Source organism: Phoenix dactylifera, unplaced genomic scaffold, assembly GCF_009389715.1.
Source record: "Phoenix dactylifera cultivar Barhee BC4 unplaced genomic scaffold, palm_55x_up_171113_PBpolish2nd_filt_p 000706F, whole genome shotgun sequence".
In the NCBI taxonomy this organism is placed as follows: domain Eukaryota; kingdom Viridiplantae; phylum Streptophyta; class Magnoliopsida; order Arecales; family Arecaceae; genus Phoenix; species Phoenix dactylifera.
This window is the reverse complement of record NW_024068086.1, coordinates 168,774-190,073: the sequence shown is the minus strand read 5'-3', so window position 1 is coordinate 190,073 and position 21,300 is coordinate 168,774. Positions and strand designations below refer to the sequence as shown.

General features: G+C 37.3%; 2 long non-coding RNA genes across 6 annotated transcripts; both read left to right on the top strand.

Moving 5' to 3' along the window:
* The first annotated feature begins 653 nt into the window (after nt 1-653).
* LOC120106958 lies at nt 654-11,722 on the top strand. Of its 5 annotated transcripts, none has more exons than XR_005508940.1 (4): nt 4,657-5,323; nt 9,859-10,224; nt 10,713-11,433; nt 11,533-11,722. It is a non-coding gene; the product is annotated as an uncharacterized LOC120106958 (long non-coding RNA). The 5 variants fall into 5 exon arrangements; XR_005508939.1 differs by having other exon boundaries at nt 5,252-5,323; nt 9,859-10,021; nt 10,122-10,224; nt 10,713-11,722; XR_005508937.1 differs by lacking the exon at nt 4,657-5,323 and adding an exon at nt 654-778 and having other exon boundaries at nt 9,758-10,224; nt 10,713-11,722.
* A 7,952-nt stretch (nt 11,723-19,674) lies between these two features.
* On the top strand, nt 19,675-20,811 carry LOC103720665. Its single transcript, XR_606212.3, has 2 exons — nt 19,675-20,317; nt 20,407-20,811. It is a non-coding gene; the product is annotated as an uncharacterized LOC103720665 (long non-coding RNA).
* The last annotated feature ends 489 nt before the right edge of the window (nt 20,812-21,300 follow it).

The window sequence follows — 21,300 nt, the reverse complement described above, 5'->3', positions numbered from 1 at the left end:
TCTTATTGATTGATCTAAAATTAAGTACACTATCTCTATTAATAATAGTAAAGTTATTTCTTGTACAATTCAGATTGAATCCTTATCCCTGATTCTATAGAATACCACTACAAATAAGTTTGAAAAAAGCTAAAATTCTTCAAAAGCAGATTTGAATAATTTTAAATTAGGAGATATGCCCGATCAAAATTTTATCCAAATTTCTTTTTTTGGTTTGACTTGGTTATTTTAGGCTTTAATTGATCAAAACTGGGCTTGATTTATTAAAAAAAAAACACCTAACTTCTAAAGAGCGCGGCGCGGTTAATATGGGAAAGTTATCCGATTTTTTTAAAAAAAGTTTAAATTATGACTTTAAATATTTGGCTTGCAATTCAATTTTTCAATATAATGGACCTTATTTAATAGCTAAAGGTGTCCCTCGTCCCTCCCACGCTCTCCCTTCTCTCCCAATGAGCCATCGGGATCCAGCGAGCGGACCGCCCTGAGATGGAGAACCTGAGCTTTCTTTTGCGGGAGAGGCTTGAAGGAATGGCGAGCCGGGCGGTTACAAGCCTGGTGTCGGCGTTCTTCTTCGCGTCCCTATGGCAGTGATTGCGCTATCAACCTCCTCCACTGCCGGAAGAAGAGAACAACGACGGGGAGGCAAGTGATCCTCCCTATTTCGTATCTTTTGCCTTTCCTTTGCATTCTTGATGCGGTTCTTGATTACTTGTTTCTTTTTTTGTAGTTTGGTTTTGGTGCTTATTGGATTCCTGTGATGGTTCTCGGTTTCCAGGTCGGTTTTAGTTACTTCTTGATTTCTAGTCTGGTTTTAGGGTTATATGTTCTTGATTTCTAGTTTGGTCTCGGGTTCTTTAGATTCTATTGATGGCTCTGGGTTTCAAGTTCGGGGTTGGTTGGTTCTTGATTTCTAGTCTGGTTTTTTTGGTTGTGGGGTGATTTCCGTGTTATTTCGTGTCCTAGCTGTGATTTATCGGGTTCTAGTTTTGTGATGATCGGACTGATGAAATTAAGCTTTAATAAAATAGAATCATACCTCGACTCGTTAAATCCATCTTGAATCTTTGAGATGTGTGAAGCTTGATCCGCAACCACCATCAACAGCAAACAGTAATTGTTTCTGATTTAATCAGAGATGACCAGAATGGTCTTTCTGGAGAGAGAAGTCCTATATGTGTGTGTTTGGAGAAGGGGTCCCCACTGGCTATTTAAAGCCCTCTCCATAGACCAACTGCCATAGGTGGTTATACCCGTGAAGAGTCACCCCCCCCCCCCCTCCAAATCAAGATGACTTTTCACCACTGTGAAATTCCATTTATGCCTTCGTAAGTATCAGAATTTACGAAAATTCAAGAGACACTTGTCAATGAGGGCTTTAACTAAATTGGATCCAACATTTTCCTACTTGGACTATATGGACACCACTTGTCAATGTGGGTCACAACTTGACGGGATCCCTACATTCTCCCACTTTGACCATATTGACAAGTGAAATATTCTTAGCACTTGAATTTTATATTCTTTATACGCGTATTCTTTCTATTCTGATATCAATTTGGGCAAACTTTATGTTTGACTACTTTGAGAATAATAATACGAATCATGACGGAAATAGCACCCAGTTGATTGGCGTATAACCTTCTATGATCACTATATCACTAAACCCGCATAGCCAAACCCTTATGAATGAACTTTTTATGAAGTCTATTCTTTGGTCAACAATTCTGCTACTTTCCGGTCAGGTCGAGACACTGCTTCCGAATCCATTGATTCCCAATCCGTAGCTGCTGCATAGTATGCATACACCATATGAATTCATTAAAGCAGAAAATACAACAAATGTGATTTACAACCATCTAAAATGTGCACAATAGTACATCAATCAATTTATACAGAAAGGCCCATTTGACCGACATGCTCCTTATGCAATTCCGGGGCTATTGCTTTGGTCAAAGGATATGCTAATATAAGCATAGTATTGATGTATTAAACTGAAACTTTATGGTCATCACATTTTTCCTTTATAACAAGATATTTCACCCCCATGTGCTTATTTCTATTGGATATTTTGTTATTCTTTATTGAAAAAACTGCTGCTAAATTATCACAAAATAATTTTATGGACTTTGAAATAGTATCAATGACCTGTAGGCCCGTGATAAAGTTTCTCAGCCAAATAGCCTGTGTAACTGCATCATAGCATGCCAATAACTTAGCCTCCAGTTGAATCATCTGTTATCTTTTGCTTTGCACTCTTCCACGAAACTGCATCAATAACTAGTAGAAAGATATAACCTGATGTTGACTTTCTACTATTTGGACATCCTGCAAAGTCTGAGTCTTAGTATCCAACTATCTCCAAGAGATCATATTTGTTGTGTGTAAACATATGATCTTGGGTCCTCTGAAGGTATCTCAATACTTTCTTAGCAGCTCTCCAATGTTCTATACCTGGATTAGCTTGAAATCTTTTCAATAATCTCACAACATATGCTATATCAGGTCTGGTACAGACTTGAGTAAACATTAAAATCCCAAACAGTGAAACATATATAAATGCTTTCATATGCTCCCTTTCAATTTTATTTCTCGGAGATTTGTGATTTACTTAACCTTTCGCCTTTAGCAATAGACACTGGGATTGGTTTAAAATTTTTAATACCAAATCTCTCCAACATTTTCTTAATGTAGGCTTTTTGAGATAGACAAACATTTTTCTTAGATTTATCTCTACGAAACCTCATTGCCGATGACATATGAGGCTTCACCCATATCCTTCATATCAAAATTGCTGGAGAGAAATTGCTTAGTCTTCCTAAGCAATGCCAAATCACTCCTAGTAAGTAAAATATCATCTACATATAGGACTAGAAAAATAAATTGACTTTCACTGATCTTAAGATATATACATCTATCAACAACGTTTTCTACAAAGCCAAACGTGGAAATGACGTTATTAAACTTAAGATACCATTGTTGGGACGATTGTTTGAGTTCATATATAGACTTATTTAGCTTGCAAACCATATGACTCTATCCTTTTGAAACAAAATCTTCAGGTTGTTTCATGTAATCTTCTTCCTCTAAATCACCATTAAGAAAAGCAGTTTTCACATCCATTTGGTGCAGCTCTGAATCAAAATGAGCCACCAAGGCCATTATTATCCTTAAAGAGTCCTTTAAAACTGGAGAGAATGTCTCATGATAATCAATATCCTCTTTTTGAATAAATTCTTTGGCAACAAGTCTGGCCTTATGTCGCTCTACCTTGCCCTAGGAGTCTCTTTTAGTTTTAAAAACCCATTTGCAGGGTACTGCAGTAGCCCCAGGAGGTAGTTCAACTAGATTCTAAACATTACTTTTAGCCATAGATCTATCTCATTTTTCATAACGTTTAGTCATTTGGAGAAATTTACTGAATTTATGGCTTGTGAGAAATTTATTGGATCATCGACATTCCCGACGTCCTAATCGCATTCTTGAAGGTATACTATATAATTTGATGGAATTGGAGATCTTCTTATCCTTGATGACATTCTTAAAGTTGCTTCTTGATCCATTGGTTCTAAAGTTGGAGCAACATTCTCAATGATAACTGGCACAGATTCAAATGGAACATTAATATTAGACTCATCCTTCTCTAAATCATTATTCATGATAGGTGAAGGAATCATTGACTGCTCATTTGAATCTTGCACATCATACAGAGTTCACTCTTTGTCAAAATTAATTTCTTGAGGTTTTATACTCCCACTGATTTGGTCATATTTAAGGAATTTAGCATTCCTTGTCTCCACAATCCGCAAAGTATGATTAGGACAATAAAATATGTATCCCTTGGACTTTTTTGGATAACCAATAAAATAACTACTAATGGTTCTAAAGTCCAACTTTTTCTCTTGTGGGTTGTACACCCTAGCCTCAGCTTGACACCCCCAAATGTGGAGATGTCTTAAACTAGATTTCTTACCTATCCAAACTTCATAGGGTGTTTTTGGAACAGCTTTAGTAGGAACCCAGTTTAGAATATACACAACGGTTTTTAAGGCATCACCTCACGAAGAAATTAGGAGAGTTGAGTGACTAATCATACTTATTACCATCTCCATTAATGTTCGGTTTCTTCTTTCTGCAACTCCATTTTGATTAGGAGTACCAGGCATAGTGTATTGTGCAACTATACCTTGCTCTTGAAGAAATCGAGCAAATGGACATAAATGTTGTCCAGTTTTAGTATACCTACCATAGTATTCACCACCTCTATCTGATCTCATGACTTTAATCTTTTCACCATGTTGTAACTCTACTTCTGTTTTGAAAAGCTTAAAGGCATTTAATGCCTCGGCCTTATCATACAACAAGTAGAGATACCCATAGCGTAAGTAATCATCAATAAAGGTGATAAAATACTTATGAATGGTAAAACATGGGGTCAAAAAAGGCCCACATATATCTATATGTATAAGATCCAATAAACTTGTGCTTTTTATGACACCTTTTTTTAACTTGCTAGTCTGCTTTTTATTGATGCAGTCTAAACAAGTTTCAAAATCACCATAGTCAAAAGTTGGTAAAATTCCATTATTTACTAATCTCTTGATTTTTTTTTATTGAGATATGCCCTAATCTTCGGTATTATAACATAGAGGAATTTTCATTTACCATGCTACGCTTTAATCCACAATGTTTTTTATTTTGCAGGGATAAAAGGGATAATTCAAAAGATATATCAAGGTCTAATTTAAATAAACCATCCTCTAATAAGCAATTATTAACAACAATATTATTGAAACAAAGGTTTACAAAGGATGGTCCAAATGAAACAGTGTACCTAAAAGAAACAAGTTTGAAAATAGATATTAGGTTTCTAGAAAATCCAGGTACATAAAAGGTAGTTTCTAGGTATAAACTGTAGCCAGTCTTTTAAGATCAATTTGAACGTTACAACAGTTTCCACATGTGAACGCATCTTGTTTTCTATAATGATGCTTTGTTTACTTTCTGTTGGAATTCTTTTGTTCAACAATCCCTTCAAAGTTTTACATATATGGATAGTAGCACCAAAGTCAATCCACCATGTGTTTTGAGGTATATCAACAAAATTTGATTCATAACATACTAAGAAAAGAAAGTATATTTCTTTTCGAGCCATTTCTTGTACTTGGTGCAGTCCTTTTTCAAATGTCCCTGTCTCCTACAGAAGAAGCACTTTATTTGCCTTTTGTCAGTCACTTTGGTTGACACTTTTATTTTTTTCTTCTTAATAGGAATATGATGACTGGAACCACCAACCTCCTTATGTCCTTTTTCCTTATGAGAGGTGAGATAAACACTTTCTTGCCTCTCTTGCTTTATTCTCTGCTCCTCATCAACACACATGGTTAGAAGTTGATTCATAGTCTATTTTTCTGTATGTGTGTTGTATGAGATCTTAAATGGTGCATATTCCATAGGCAGAGAATTAAGAACAAAGTGTACAAGAAAAGTCTTTGATATATCTACTTTCAATGATTTTAATTGGGCAGCGATATCATGCAATTCCATAATATGCTCGCGTATACTACCATTATCATTATACTTTAAGAAAGCAAACCTTGAAATTAGAATGCTGGCAAGGGCTTTCTTGTGAACTCACAAATTGCTCCTCCACTGTTGTTAAGAATTCTTTTGCAGTTTTACAATCAGGAATTGAGCCACTCATTTTTCTGGAGATATGATTTTGTATGAGCCAAAGACTTAAGCGGTTTGACCGCTCCCACCTCTCATACAACTTTTTCTCCTCTGGCATAACTTCTTCCGTGGGGACAGGTGGCATATCCTCACGAAGTGCTAGATCAATGTCCATGCACCCTAAAATAAATGTCAGCCTTTCTTTCCATTCTGAAAAATTTGAACCATTAAGTATTGGGATGCATGATGTGGATTGAGAGAAAACTGTCGGAAATAAAGCTGTAAAATTTATGCTTACCATAAATATGCATGCTACAATCACACCAAAACGTTATCTAAATTACTAACCCATATTAGCAATTTAGTGAGCAAATCAAAAATTAACTTTACATAATTTACCCCTTTATGATAAAACTAATGCATTAAGTATGATAATTAATGAAGAATTGAAGACCTTTGAGCAACAAGATTTCAACTTAAATATCATACTAATAACATTATCTCATCCCATCATTAATCTTCTATAATGACTTTCCTTTGGGGCTGGGTCATTATGTATGATAGTGTTCAATTTCATGAGATGGTGATAAAATGATAAAAGCCTTTTTATTGATTAAATTAAAGCATTCAAAAATTTATGGGATGCTTTGCCTCGTCACCACAAATATGCAAAAAATTTAATCATTTTTATATCTTTTCCTACATAAGATGCTTTGGCTTGTCTTATGCATGTATCACCCCTTTATCATGAAAAAATGAACAATTTAAATAATTATGATCCATCATAAAAATGGCCTCTAAATGGATCATTTATGCAATAAAATTCATTACAGGGAGCAATACATAATTATCAGAGTACTATTCTGTAATGAAACTCTAGTAAAGGAATAAAATAAATATATATTTGGACCTTTATACAATAAAACTTTCTCATAGGGATCACAAATAATTTATGGAAGACCCTTCCGTGAAATAACATACTTTCGGGGGCTTAACTATAAAACCCATATATTTGGCCAACCACATGCGGGTTTCGGGTTTCGACCCAAAACCCGAAGCCTGTTAATGCTTTTTTCTTCCTCCACGATGGAAAGGAGGAGAAGGGGCCAAACCGGTGACCCCTCTTGCCTAAACGGCGGCGGCGGCCGCCTCCTCCCATGACTTCGACAGCCCAAACCACGCTGGCGGGCGCTCGCCGGTGGCCTCTCCGGCCACATGGGAGGATGAGGGGAAACAACGGCGTGAAGACCCGTCCCTCCCCTTCTCCTTAAAATCCCACGGGAAGAAGACCCCTCCCCCTTCTCTTTGCATGGTGGCACGGCCATTGTTATCGCCAATTCCTTCCGAACGGACCAAGCAACGGCAAAACCCATGAACCCATGAATATTTTCTTCCTGAAGATGACGTTCATGGGTTTCATTTCGTAAAGAAAATATGCCCAAGGAGAACAGGGCTCTGGTGTGACCAACGGCTATCCCCACTCCTTTCCTCTATTCTCAAACTCCTATTAATAAAACTACTCTAACTCGTACGCCGATCCCGTCTTGTTTCCTAGGCACCCAACTCTAACAAAAGGAGTGCTTGCCTTGTAACCAGAGCGTATGCATATATGAAATGTGGGGCCCGACTCATGGTGAGTGGACGCTCCTCTGCAAGGCGCCAGTACTGGTTTTTTAATTCTTTGGTGGGAGTGCCAAGGGTGAGGGACAAGCCTGGCCCGCATATGCCACTTGGATGCTATTAACGGGGTGAAGGGCTTAGTCCCACATCGCCTAGACAAGATTAATTTCACTTCCTTAAGTAACTTGGGCAAGGGGACTCATCCCCAAATAGGAGTTTAGTCCCACATCGGTTGGCCAAAATATTTTCGCATGTTTAAATAACATGGATTCTGTAATGTAATCCTGATAATCGGGTTTAACATGGATTCTCTAATCATTATGATTTAGTCTACTCTCAATGCGGGTTTGATCTATTTTTAGGATCTAATCCTAATCCCGCTCTGATACCATTGATGAAATTAAGCTTTAATAAAATAGAATCATACCTCGACTTGTTAAATCCATCTTGAATCTTCGAGATGTGTGAAGCTTGATCTGCAACCACGATCAACAGCAAACAGTAATTGTTTCTGATTTAATCAGAGATGACTTTCTGGAGAGAGAAGCTCTGTGTGCGTGTGTTTGGAGAAGGGGTCCCCACAGGCTATTTAAAGCCCTCTTCAGAGACCAACTGCCACAGGTGGCTACACCCGTGAAGAGTCACCCCCCCATCAAGATGTTTTTTCACCATTGTAAAATTCCATTTATGCCCTCGTGATTATCAAAATTTACAAAAATTCAAGAGACATTTGTCAATGTGGGCTTTAACTAAATGGGATCCAACAGGGACTTTCCCTCTGTGATTTATTAAATTTCTTGGTGGTTTTAATGATTTATTTTCGTTTTTAGAGTTTGTTTTTATGCCAATTTTAATAGATTTGGCTGAATGGTGTTATGTCATTTTCCTTATAAATAGGTTGATAGAACTAACTGTTTCTATGATTATATAAAAATTCCCTTGGTCTATTTCGATTGAATTGTTAGCATGTCTAACTGTTCTGCAGGAATCAGAGTTGAAAAAGTATCTAGTCTCTTTGAGATATTCTTTTAGTGATTGAGGAGGTTTTACTTTCTTGTTGATATGTCTTTCATATTATTCTCTGTTTTCCCCTTGATTTCCAACTAATATTCTTAGAAGGATGTTTCTTTTCAATCTGTTGACATGCTTTGATCTTAATCATATTATTCTCTGTACGCGGCCCTGCGGCCTCCGCCGCACACCCGCGGCGCTCCTTCTCCCTCCCTTCCCCATAGTGAATCAGTTTCAAAGCCGGAACTATACCGATAGGCCACCAACACGGTTCGGAACGGGCGGAACCGTCCGGTTTGGGACCGTTCCGCATTCCTTGCTTTGTATTTCTGCTTATTTTATTTTTTGCAACTTCTGTTTTACATTTTCTTTGTTATTTTTTTTGGTGTCTACTTTCTGTTTGCTTTGTCTTTATTTCTGATATTTTCTGTTTACAATTTTTTGCATTCTTTTTTATTTTTTGATTTTTAATATGTTATTGCTATCTATTTTTGCATAATAATGTTCTTAGTTGAGTGTAATTTATTTTATTTGTCTGTGATCTGCTTTCATATATTTGATATCTGCTCTCAGGTAAAAGCCACTTTGCTCTCAGGTAAAAGCCAACAATTGTAGTACAGTTTTTGGTAATATCTGCTGAGAAGTTTTAATCATATATTTTGTTTTCTTTTCATTGATTAATAGTTCTTGATGGTTCAGCCCTCAAAGCCTATGGTTCATAGAACTTTGTTTTTTCAGGGAAAGGTTCTTGAAACTTTAATTGCTGAAACCTATCTTTGTAAATGATTGTAGATATATAGTAGAATCCCACTCTTATGATCTAACTGTGATATTAATCAAATTTCTTCCTATCTGATGACCAGTTCTGACTTCACATTACCCATTGCGCGCGCTTGTTTCTTTGCCTTTTAATTCTTCCAGATATTGATGATGTTTGGCCAGAGATCATACCAAAAATCAAGTTTGATTCTTTCTTCAGAATGCTGGTGATTGAGTTCTATCATGATATCTTTTTGTGCTTTTGGGAACCTATTTACCTTTGATTTTGTAATCCTTTTGTAATCATGATTCATATGAAATCTGAACTTTTACGTGCAGTTGACACCTTGCTTAAGGATGAGTAGAGGTAACTGAAGTTATAAATCTCATAATAATCATTTGATTTAAATATAAATGGCACTTAATATTTTTTTTGTAGGAATTGGTCCTGTTGTTGTGCGGATCTTGTTTGTTCATTCCCTAGTGGGTTTCTGAGATATATTTGAGGTCGATAGACCTAATTGATTTTCTGCTCCTGTAAAGAGTCATCTAGTTTCTTTTTCCTCCTCCTTTTGTTGTCACATGCCATTTTTAACTTTCTTGTAGTTTTTTTCTAAAATTAGTAGAGTAAAAATTTTATGGCTTTATTTTGTTAGCATGGCTACAATTATACAGCATGTGAAATTTCTTGCAGGGATTTGTAAAATGGATAGAAGGAATTTTTCTACGAGCTTATTCTCACTTCAGTTCGTGCACATTAATTTTGGTCTTTCCTTCTACGCTATCATCTTGCAGATCTTTTTTTATTTTTACTATCATCTGTCTTTGATGTTGTTGGTGGGGGGCGCTCTGCATGGTTGCAACTGCTGTCCTTGAGAGGGATTTCCTGTTTGAGACTGATCTGGGGTTTTCTACATGGATATCTAGTGGTCCTTGCAAGGTTATAAGGGAAGATAATGTATTTTCGCTCTTCTGGCAGCAGTATATTTTATTCTTCTGTATGGCATGATAGTGGTAATTTCTAAGTTCTCATATTCTTGTTCATGTCCAAAATGCAGAGATTATGGATGATGGTGGTTCCTGTTGGTTTCCTGCCACCTCTCTATTTTGTGGTAGTCAAGGTTGTGGTGTACTATATCTTTTCAAGCAGCCTTATGAGTGGTAATCTTGAATGATAACTATCCTCCTGTGCTGTATCTTTCCAGTTTTTTTGCATTTCTTGAATTTGTCTGTGCCATGATATGTGACTTCTTCCTTTTTTATATGTGGTGGGAAGGGGGTTGGGGGACGTATAGTTATATATGCATTTCTGTGCAGACAATTTAGGTTCAATATTTTGATAAAGTATTTTTATATCTAATTTACCTTAATTAATTATAATAATATCTATGATGTTCTATAAAAATTGTCTTTCCTTTTAGAATGCACTTTTTTTTGCTGGGTTACTAGTAAGAAAAGAAAGCAATAAATATACTATAAAAAATGACATTGTTTTGGCATTAAGGTACTATTTGTGCTTACTAAGCTTTTGAAATTTTTATCCCATATCAAATATGAATGCTGGATTGAATGCTATATTGACACAGAAACCACCAAGATCTCTATGTTTATTTATTTGAATTTGTTTCTTATTGGATCTTGTCTTCTAGGGATTTCTCTGATGGACCTGGTTATTTTTGTTTGAATCAATTCCTATTTCACTTGTGAGATCTCTTCCTGTGGTAATGTCTGGGATGGATAGAGGACGTGGAGCTAAAAAAACTATGTACGCAAAATCATCTGGGTTTTCTACTCAATTATATACTGATTACAAATAATTGGTGCTATATTTTTCTCTAGGGGCTTTTGAGATGAATAGTGGGAATCAGAGTAGACATCTTTTCAAGAATTGATTGGCTCTATTTGTTTTTGTCTCTGTTCAAACTTGTCGACAAGAGTTTCCCAAAATGGATGAAACTAATTGTTGCTGTTTCTTCTCAATTTATTTTTTTTTGCTGCATGATGTTAGAGCTTTTGTGCAGGGTTGTTTCATATTATTTTTTTTTTGCCAGTATTTTCATTAGATAGTAAGTTTATTGTCCTTTACTATATCATATTTCTACTACTATTGTGTTTACCTGTCTTTTGTTGTTCGGGTATTCAAACATATTCCTTTTCTGTGTGAAGTTGCAACAGATATTCTTGAGGTATTTACTTTGATGTGTTCACGCTATTCAGAGTTTGATTATTCCTATGCTAGTGGTTGATCTTTTAAATTAATCTTTTTCTTGAACCTTTTCTTTTGGTTATTTTGATCTGTCATGAGCATGGAGTTCCTATCACTGTGTCATATACCAAATTATTTGATTCTATATGTTGGAGCAGCAATTGGTGAGCGGAAAAATCACACTCATGTATTTGAGTAGGAATAGTTTGGCATCTTCGTTCAAAGTTCAAACTCCCTGAACAAGAATATGTTGTGTCTGACAGCCATCTAATTGCTCTTGTGGGGCAATCAGGCTCCTTTAGAAGGGATCACATTGAATTCGGAATTAGAGGCTACATGTTGCATTTTTGTATCTGGAATAGTTAGAGTTTTCATAATTTGTTAAAGAACTATTTGGTTTTGTTTGAGAACCTTCTATTTGAATTGCAAAATGCATGTAGTAAAACTAGTTTAAAAATATTATAGTGACATTAAATTAAATATTTTGATATTCTGTAATACTTCAATATGCTGCTATAAAACTATTAGTTATTGTTGAAAATTACATATCAAATGCTATAAATGTTGAGCAGTTTTATCACTCATGTAGTTTTACTGGGAAACAAAAACAAGGAAAAAGAAAAAAGAAAAATCTTTGTAGCTCACTTACAAAACATCATAGTCTAAAAAGATAGTCCTTTATTTTCAACCAAAAAAAAAAAAAAAGATAGTCCGAAATGATCCGTTATCACCAGCTTGGTAAATTCCAATAGGCTGCTAAGATAATAAGGCTTCTTGTCCCTAAGTGCTGCCTTGGAAGTTATAGGTGTTCTTGCTAGGTGCCTAAAATGGAAGATATCATTCAAAGATGAACTAAAACACTAACAATAAGGAGTGTGTATATAACTGTTCAAATACATGTACATCAAAGATGGAGTGTCGATATGGTGCTGATCACAAACTTAGAGCACCTCATGCATATACTCATGCCAAATGCTAGTGCAGTTAATGCCCTTATAAAGGGTTGCTGATTTTTGATACTATAACAAGTTCTGTTATATATCGTCTTTCCATCTGTAATCTTACATTATCTGTAATACGTGCACGATCTATTGTAGTCATGCGTATGTTTGTGTGCATTTACCGGAAAACTGTATTTGAGTGGTATAAGCTTGAGGAGGTCCCATGTTTGAAAATGGCAAGTTTGGTGCTCATGAGAAAAATAGAAGTGTGACTTCTTATTCTCTTTACTGGAGATTTGTGAGGCCTCTTTTTCTGTTAGTCGTAGGGGCTTGTGCCTAGGTTGAGAGTGAGGCCATTTTTTCCAATTTTTATTATCAATTATCAGGATTCTTATAAGAACATTGCAGTCATGAACCTCATGGAATCCCTGATTATCATTTTTATAATATATGGGGATCCATGTAGAGGGATCCACTTGTAAGGCACCAAGCCCCACTGACCATGGGAAAGTATTCGACATTTATTAGACACTAACCAACTAATTAGGACAAAAGGCAGCCATATTTTAGTGTTGCTCATGGTCATGTTATATATAGATAGCAGACCTTCAACCTATGGTGTGAATATTTTCATCATACAAGTTGATAGCATGAAGTTTCACTTTCATTGAGCTTGTAAGTACGATGTTTCTCCCTCTGCCTTCTTTTGTAATTTTCCAACCATGCAGCCCACTACGGAAAATCAATTGTAGGAAGATGAAGAGAATGAATTCTCCTATTTGGAACTGATGAAAACAAGCCAACTTATAAAAAACTGATGCCAATCTAAGAAATTTATGTTCTAAACTTAATATTCCCAAATAAAGTATGCATATTTTTACACGGTATCTTGATTGTTGCTAGCAAATGACAGTCTTTGCAAGACCGTATACATTCAAACACCTTTCTAGTGCATAGCTTCCGAATTCATATGATCAATAATTGCGAGAAACCACAAATCTTGATAGTTTGAGCTACTTTTTTATGGAGGGTATAGGAAAAGATTTCCAGCAAATAGTTTCCTAGCTGCAGCATGGATACAAGAGCTTCTCATGATCATGGATGTAACATAACACTTCTCGTAATCTGTAGTTGGCTTGTAGATTGATTTTTTTTTTCCTCAAGATGCTTCCATCTGAAAATTTTTTGTGCTTGAATAGAACCTGAACATTTCCTGACAAACAATTTACTCATTGGTGGACTCACATGAGCACACATGCACCACCATTATAAGCCGTTAAGGAGTTGTACAGTTCATGCAAGCTTTTCCTCGTCCATGCAAGCAGTGATACTGCATCTCTATTGACTCCTAAACTACCTGTATTTTCCCTTGTGAGATCTGGTCTTAGAGAAGATTTATCTTGGATACAAGTCTTACACAAAATAATGTTACGTTGACAGGCATAGAGGGCAGATATAGGGAGACAGAACCCTCGTATTAGTGGCTCAATACGCTTGTGATTGACATTTGAAAGAAGCAGATGCAGCCACTTTCAGGCTTTCTTTTGGACTTGGTGTGAGACAGGAGATCCAAGGCAGGTTTGCTGGAGAAATGCAAACCAGTATTGTATGCGGTATCCATTTCTTTCTAAACTATCAATGTTGTTTAAGTTCAAAACATATAAGCCACTAGTAATGGCTTAACAACTGATGGTGGTGACTATGGCACTAGTGGTGGTGGTGTTGGTGATGGTGATGACATAGAGTATGGAATGAGGTTTGGATGCAGAGACAAGCATCTGCACTTGCAGGCAATCTCCTCGGCAGAGGAGAAGACAAAAGGGCAGGCAGTGGTGGACAGCTGATAATAGAGGCTACGGGGAGGCAAAGCTAGCAAAGCATATGGCAAACATTGGGCTCGCCCTCCTCAAGAATTGGGAAAGAATGAAAGAAAGGAAAGTCTTTCTCAAATATAATGAAGCAGGAGCGGTTTAATGCATTTGGGGGGCTAAGGCGAACTCACTAAGAGGAGTCTTTTTTTTTTCTGTCTTTGAGATTTCTCCATAGTGGGCTGGCTTAAGACGAACTTACTAAGGAAGGTCTTTTTTCTTTCTGTTTTATCTTTGAGGCATTCTCTACGGTGGGCCTTATTTGGGCCGGAGCTTTAGACAACCGCCTCAGTCGCCTAAGGACTGGGCCAGCTCGCATGTTGGTCATTTGAACATGGTTATCAACTGTGTCGGTGGAGAAATGGACGGAACGGCCAAATCGGAACAGAAATGTAAATTTGTGAGCCAGTGTGAGACTTTTTTAAAGTTGACAGGGGCCAGGTACAACTCCGGTAGAGTACAGGGAAGCAAATTATATCTTCCCCCCCAAAAAAGAAAATCTGATGCTCTTCTTTCAATGGCACCGGAGAAGATACGACATGCAAGACAACCAAAATCAATCATAAATAAATGAAAGCAAATTCTAGTGATCACAAGCGTGAAATTTATTTTTCTTTTGGCTGAAAAAGTGATGGTCCTATCTACCAATCTGGAACTCTAATAAAGAAGGTAAAAACATAACCAATTGAACTTAGAGCTAATTCAATTTTTCTTTGTTGAGATGGATGGCAACTTCCTAGGAACCTTCACCAATAGAATCCTCCAAAATTGCTTTCCCACATGGGTAGAGCATAGGATTGCGCCCCACCAGCAAAATCTGCAGCCTTCGATCAGGTTAAGCTTTGATCTTAATCAAAAGAAAATGACTGGGAGTTTCATTTTTTTCTTTCTTTTCTTTTGAGATTGAACTTGACTGGAGTTTCAAATGAATTGTCTGGTTCTTTTAATGTGATGTACACCTGAAGAATAATAACAAAGCAAACATTGAGGGTCAGAATTCAGGGCATTAACCGGCATGAGCTGCAGCTTTTCCAAAACAAATAAAATTTTATTCCTTGGTTCACACTTGCCTGCAGCAGTCCATTGTGAGCAGAGCGCACTCCCGTCCATGAATTCCCTGCTTGAATTGTCAAAAGAATCCATTTTGTTGCAGAGCATGTCTCGCCTTCTATGATCAGGCAAAACTGCTTGGATCTGTGGTGGAATCAGCATGAAGGCTAAAGAAGAATAAAGAACCACCCCTTCTAGGTTTCCCTGCAATTAAAGAAACTAATGAAATGGAAAGCCAGAAAATTGCACCAAAATCGGCTTTACAACAATAACAACTATCAGATCTTTGCCAAAAACAACTCAAAAACTTTTATTTTGTCGGGAAAACAATGTCATCCAAGCTACACCATGGCATTGTTTCAACTGCAATGTAACTTTGAATGCTTCATCAGCTATTGTAAATTACACATCTGATTTAAAGTTCAAATCTGAAGTAAAAACTAATTCCAAACACAAATCTTTTCCAGAAACATGTCAGTTGATTTCATCTTTTAAACAGTTTAACTTTCGTCAGATTCAGAGGTTGTCTTCGGCACTCAAGTTCCTGCCCAGTCAGACCAGGTTCCATGGTTTTGTTGAGAAAGTCTATCCTGCAATTCAAGCACATCATAATTACTTGGGAGAGACTTCCATTACACAAATGATAAGTTATTAATTATTTACCTCTGCATCGAAAGAGATGGTTTCCCACCTTTCTGAACATTAAATAGGCGCATAAGCACTTTGCAGCTCAATTACAACCAAACTTCTGACCATTCTGATTAAGAAATTGTGTTTACGAGAAATAAGGAGGAATTAAATAAGGTTCTTGAGCGCAACAAAAAACTGAAATGAAGTAATCTTCTGAAGAAGCAATCCTTGCTCGATTTTCGTAACAATTCCATTCTTGATTTAAAAGCAGAATATGCATTCGTTCTCATTTTAATCACAAGGTACAGTTGCATACAGTGATGTCACTGTCTACTCAGCAGTACAAGATCTACCACTTGATGAACCTGCACTGCTATCCAAGTGCAAGCAGGTGGGATGCTATGAGAGTTGGGCTGATTCGCATCTGGAGAGGAGGGAGAGGAAGGGAACAGGGAAGCTGATTCCCATTTGGAGAGGGATGGAAAGCCGAGAAAGGAAGAGAATAACCTGATGGAGCTCCATAGTTTCATGTACTCGGGGTGGAGTAGTTAATTCTGCTGCAGTTTCAGAGAAATTAGTGATACCAGGTTAATATTAGTCGATCGAGGAATTTGTCGTGTGCCTCGGGCCGAGCTCCATGCTGCGTGGAAGGGACTCATATTATTTTTTAAATTAGACTCTATCGCTCAAATCTCGATATCTCAGTCATCACCCCCAATATTTTTTAGATTAAAATATTAAAATCTCAATTTATAAATAAATTCACTCATTATGGATTATTTTAAGCATTGGTCTCAGAATTTATTTCTTAAAAATATCTATCTAAGTAAAAAATGATTGAAAAACATCCATCGAAATGAATATATCGCACCGACCAATATCTCGGATTTTATATATTGAAAAAAAAAGCTTGTTGCCATTGCAATTACATGAATTGACAGCTTCCATTATAATATTTCGCATGCTTCTCCATTGCTTTGTAAAACATTTTGTGTACCCGCTGTACCTCCTCGCCTATTCTGACCCAGTTTTCTAAGGGTAGCTAGGGGTAAGATAAGCAATAAAGCATTTCATGAACCACCCATTCCCATACGTGGTGCACAAAATCCTAACTTGGTTATTATTCGAGGTACGCTAAAGGATATGCACAGTAGAAATCTTGGAACTGCCGTTGAATATTTGAAGCTAGGTTTATGACTTTAGTCCAAGCCATGTCTCATAAAAATGACATGTGTGTGTATATATATATATATTTGTATAATAGCGACTCACATAAAATATGTATTAGTGTAGCTAACAAAATCAGAAAAAATAAACTGACGAAGAGAAAAAGGAACAGTCTCGCTTGGTTGTCCCAAAAAAAATCCTCCATCATGATGAGTTGCAAGAAGGTCATTCAGTCGGCCGCACTGTTCGCCTCCTTATAGATATATATTCTTTTTTCAATAAAACTAAGATAAAATAAGAAATGATCGAAATTAGGGTGAGAGCAAGAATTAACCTAGATCATTAGTATCCATTATGTAGTAACTTTATAAACTTAAGCAGTTAGCACTATTTGGAAGTTATGAATTATTAATCCCTCCTTCGGATAACATGGTGTCATCGAGGAAAGGGATTCCTGATCAAATGATAAGTTACCTTTTTTTTTTTTGATGAAAAATGATAAGCTAACTTGTTTGGACAAACTGCTCCAATTCCATCCCCAAGTGATAAACTGGTTGCAAATGGGGTGCCCCCAAGAACGAGATTGGAATTTTTCCTGAGAACAAACCCCATGAACCAGATCTCCAAATGAACTGGCTCTCCCAAAAACCCATCTTGTGCAACTAACAGGTCAAGTAGGACCTTATATATGGGTTGGATCTCCATCCAATAAAATCAAACTCAACAACCCTGTAGGGTCTTTAGTTGAATTAAAAGCAAAATGCTAGCTGATGTCGATCTATAAACAGGCCAAGTAGGATCTCATATATAGACTCAATTATTAATTAGTATATTTATGGATTCATCAAATCCTTGACCAAATCCATTGCGCCCCTCTTCTCTCAGCCTTTCCTGTTCGACCTCTAGACATGACATAACCAGACATAGATGAGGTGATAATCTATGGTTCCCTTGTTCCATGCCCATTTGATGTCTGATTATTGGCAAATTGTAGGGCTAGATATAACTGCATACAAAACAATTACCAAGTGTATGCAGAAGCAGGATCAAGTGTGATAAAATACACGCGAGGGACTTTTTTGTTTTTTTTTTTTTTTTTTTTTTTGAGAGAGAGAGAGAGAGAGAGATGAGGGATTAGAAGTTAATCAAAACACTGCCAGGTCCTAACCATAAATTGAAGCCCAAGTAAAGCTGCGGATTAGTTTTCTGTTGGTTCATGAGATAATTCCCTTCTTTTGAAAGTGATTTAAGCCAACTCTAAGCTCACATCCTATGTGGAATTTGACATACTCTAAGCTCCAAGTCAGGATTAAGTGTAACAACGCAGGACCTCACCCAAAAAAGCTAGCAGGAAGGAATTATTTATATTCCTTGATTCTATATAGATGTCCAAGATCTACCCAGCTAATAGTCGATAAGAGATTAGATACACGCCCGCACGGATTATCACATACTCCCTCCGTTTAAGCCCCGACGTCCTCATAGGCGCTGCTTGAAGAACAACAAGAGCAGGAAGCAGTTGTCTACGACTTTGAATTTTTATATAGTTTAAGTTAGTCTACAGTCTGTAGTGATATAGAACTATTGTAAGAGCAGGCAGAGAAGTAGGAGCAAAGGCAAAAGATCGAAATCCATTTAAGTCCAATCACAAACACCACGATCAGCTCTTGGTCAGCTCAAACATACTTATGCTGCAGTTTTTCTTAGTCCATCCAACTAGGTCATGGGTCGAGTCCGCTCTGATATCATTTGTAACAATAGAGAACCTCATCCAAAAAAATAACTAAAAAGTATTATTTAAGTTCCTTAATCCTATATAAGTACACAAAATCTACCTAGTAAATAACCGATTTAGAACTAAACACGCACCCGCATGAGTTATCACATTACATCTCTACCCAAGCCCATCCAATTCCAGCTCTGGAGAATTAGGTTATTATTGGTCCCACATTTGATTTGGGCACACCTTCTATCACTCTGCAGCAGATTTAAGTAAAGTTTGGCCCCACCCGAGCCCAGCCCATTTTCAGTGCTAGAAAAGAAAACTAGCTAATTGTAGGTGAGATGACAATTTTTAATCCACTTTGGACATGATTCAGTGTATGACATGGTCTTTGGCCAACCAAGTCATGTGAAGTTGGCTCCACTTTGAATCGTAAGCTGGCTTTGGTGGACCCAGATGGTTTCCAGCTTTGCAGGTCAGGTCCAACAGTTCAGACTTCAGAGCATGGCTTCCTGTTGATCCGCAAACCTTTATTCACAAAAGGGCGAACTACTAGCCTTTGGTCGCTTGGAAAAAAGTATTTGTGGCCATCTGTTACCAACCTTTTACCACCCCAGCCAGGTTAAATTAAAAGATAGCGGCAAGAATGGCTTCAGCTCCAAGTGGCGGAAACAGCTCTCCTTCGAGTCTTTGTTGCTTTGGACTGAGCCTTTGCACCTCGGTCCGTTCAAAATAGTGCAAGAAAAGAAGCAAAAAAGAGAAAGAAACAGTAGGAAAAGCATGGTAGAAGCCATGCACACTTTGGCGCTTTTCTTTTATGCTTTAACATTATTCCGCTGTTTGTTTATTAGATGATTACTACGAGACTAAAAGGAGTCCCCATGCATGTTTTAAGCGAGTTTGAAAGGACTTTAGACCGGTCAGTCCTCCCACCTAGTGATGCAAAACAGTATCCTCAAAGTGAGAGAAAGAGAAAGAGAGAGAGAGAGAGAGAGAGAGATGAAAGCAAAAGATAAAGTGAGATTATAACAAATTGAAAGGCTCTTTAATAGGTGGGATTAGGCACCAATCACACAAGAAGCCAAAAACCATGACAAGGATAGCCCAATTGGCAACAATTGTCACAAGCCTTGTGATTGTGGCTGCTACTAGAACTTTTCTTGGTCTTTGTTCCTTGTATAGTTAACCAATCTGTTTGTTTGGATGCTGCATGCAAGAGATCCTCATTTCCCTTAATTCACCAGCTCCTTCTCTCCCTCTCTCTCACTCTCAAAAATAAAGGAAGGAGACTACTAAAGTGACTGAAAAAGCTCTTCCCTTCTTTGTCTAAGAATCTTGAACGCGTATTTTGTGCGAGGGAAGCTTAAGACTCTTTACACACCCCCCCACACCACCTCATAAAGCAGAGCACTTTGGGCAAAGCAAGGATTTTATGGCTATCATCTCATGAGTGTTTAAAGGTAGCCCCACTCATAGTTACATCCAAGATGAGACCCAAACCCCGTAATCCGTCTTCCCCCACAATCGAAGCTTCCATGCCTCGGTGCGCCGCTATGCTCTGCCCGGCGGCCTCGACGACTTCCCCGCTCTCCTGCGAAACACATTCACAGAATGGTGGTTAGCCATGGAACAGCAGCAGCCAACACTCCATGCCAATTCCTGAATTCAGGTGACACCCTATCGATGACCATTAGAACTCTCCATTAAGTAATAATTAGAAGTGACTTTATGTGCACTCTGTTCGCTGGATCCATGCAGATTTTGTTATGATGTGCGACGTTTTGCATGCACAAGGCAATCAAATCATCCTATACTATACTACCTTTCTTCACTTAATCCAGGATTTTTAAGGTTTTAGAAGTGGCTTGCAGAGAATAAATTTATCTTGTTTGCAGTATCCAATTGCTTTTGTTGCAGCGATTTGTGAGGATAAGAATGATTATGGAATGTGGGTTGTGATGAATAAAGTGAAGAGAGACCGTCTTTTCTTTTTCTCTTCTTTTTATTTTGAACTAGCAGGCTAGCAACAAAGCTAGGGACTCTGAAACTTGTATGACCGGACCCACGAAGCCTCTAAAGTAGGTCCTTGACAACTAACATGGCAGTCTTGCTCAGGGTCCCTGGAGCAGCGCAGATAACAAAAAAAAAAGAAAAAGAAAAAGACATGCCAAATCATTTATAATAATGATTCATGAGATGAGATCCATGTCACATTTATGCTATCAAGTGGAAGTTTCTATTCAAGGAGAACAAAATACTCCTCGAACCAAACTTGTTGGTTGTCTCTCATGTTAAGAACGCCATTCCATATAGGCATATATCAAGCATCCATTTCTAAGTGAAACAAGTAGGAAAATCGATCAGCAAGATGGTAGCATTCATTCTTGGAATCTCTATTACATGCTGCATTCCCCCCCAAAAAAAACAAAAAGGTTCAGGCAATGTAATTCAAAAATGTCTGATCGAACTACTCCGAGACAGAGCATTCAAAGTCTGGAAAAACAGCAATAGCAAACCTCGAACTTTCATCGAAGTCGATTGCTTTCTTTTGCTTGATAAATATGCAGTGCTTGTAAAGAGGTTCATACATATCGATCATACGAAGATGATGGAAAAGAAAACTAAGATATCGTAGAAAAAGTTATGAAGAAC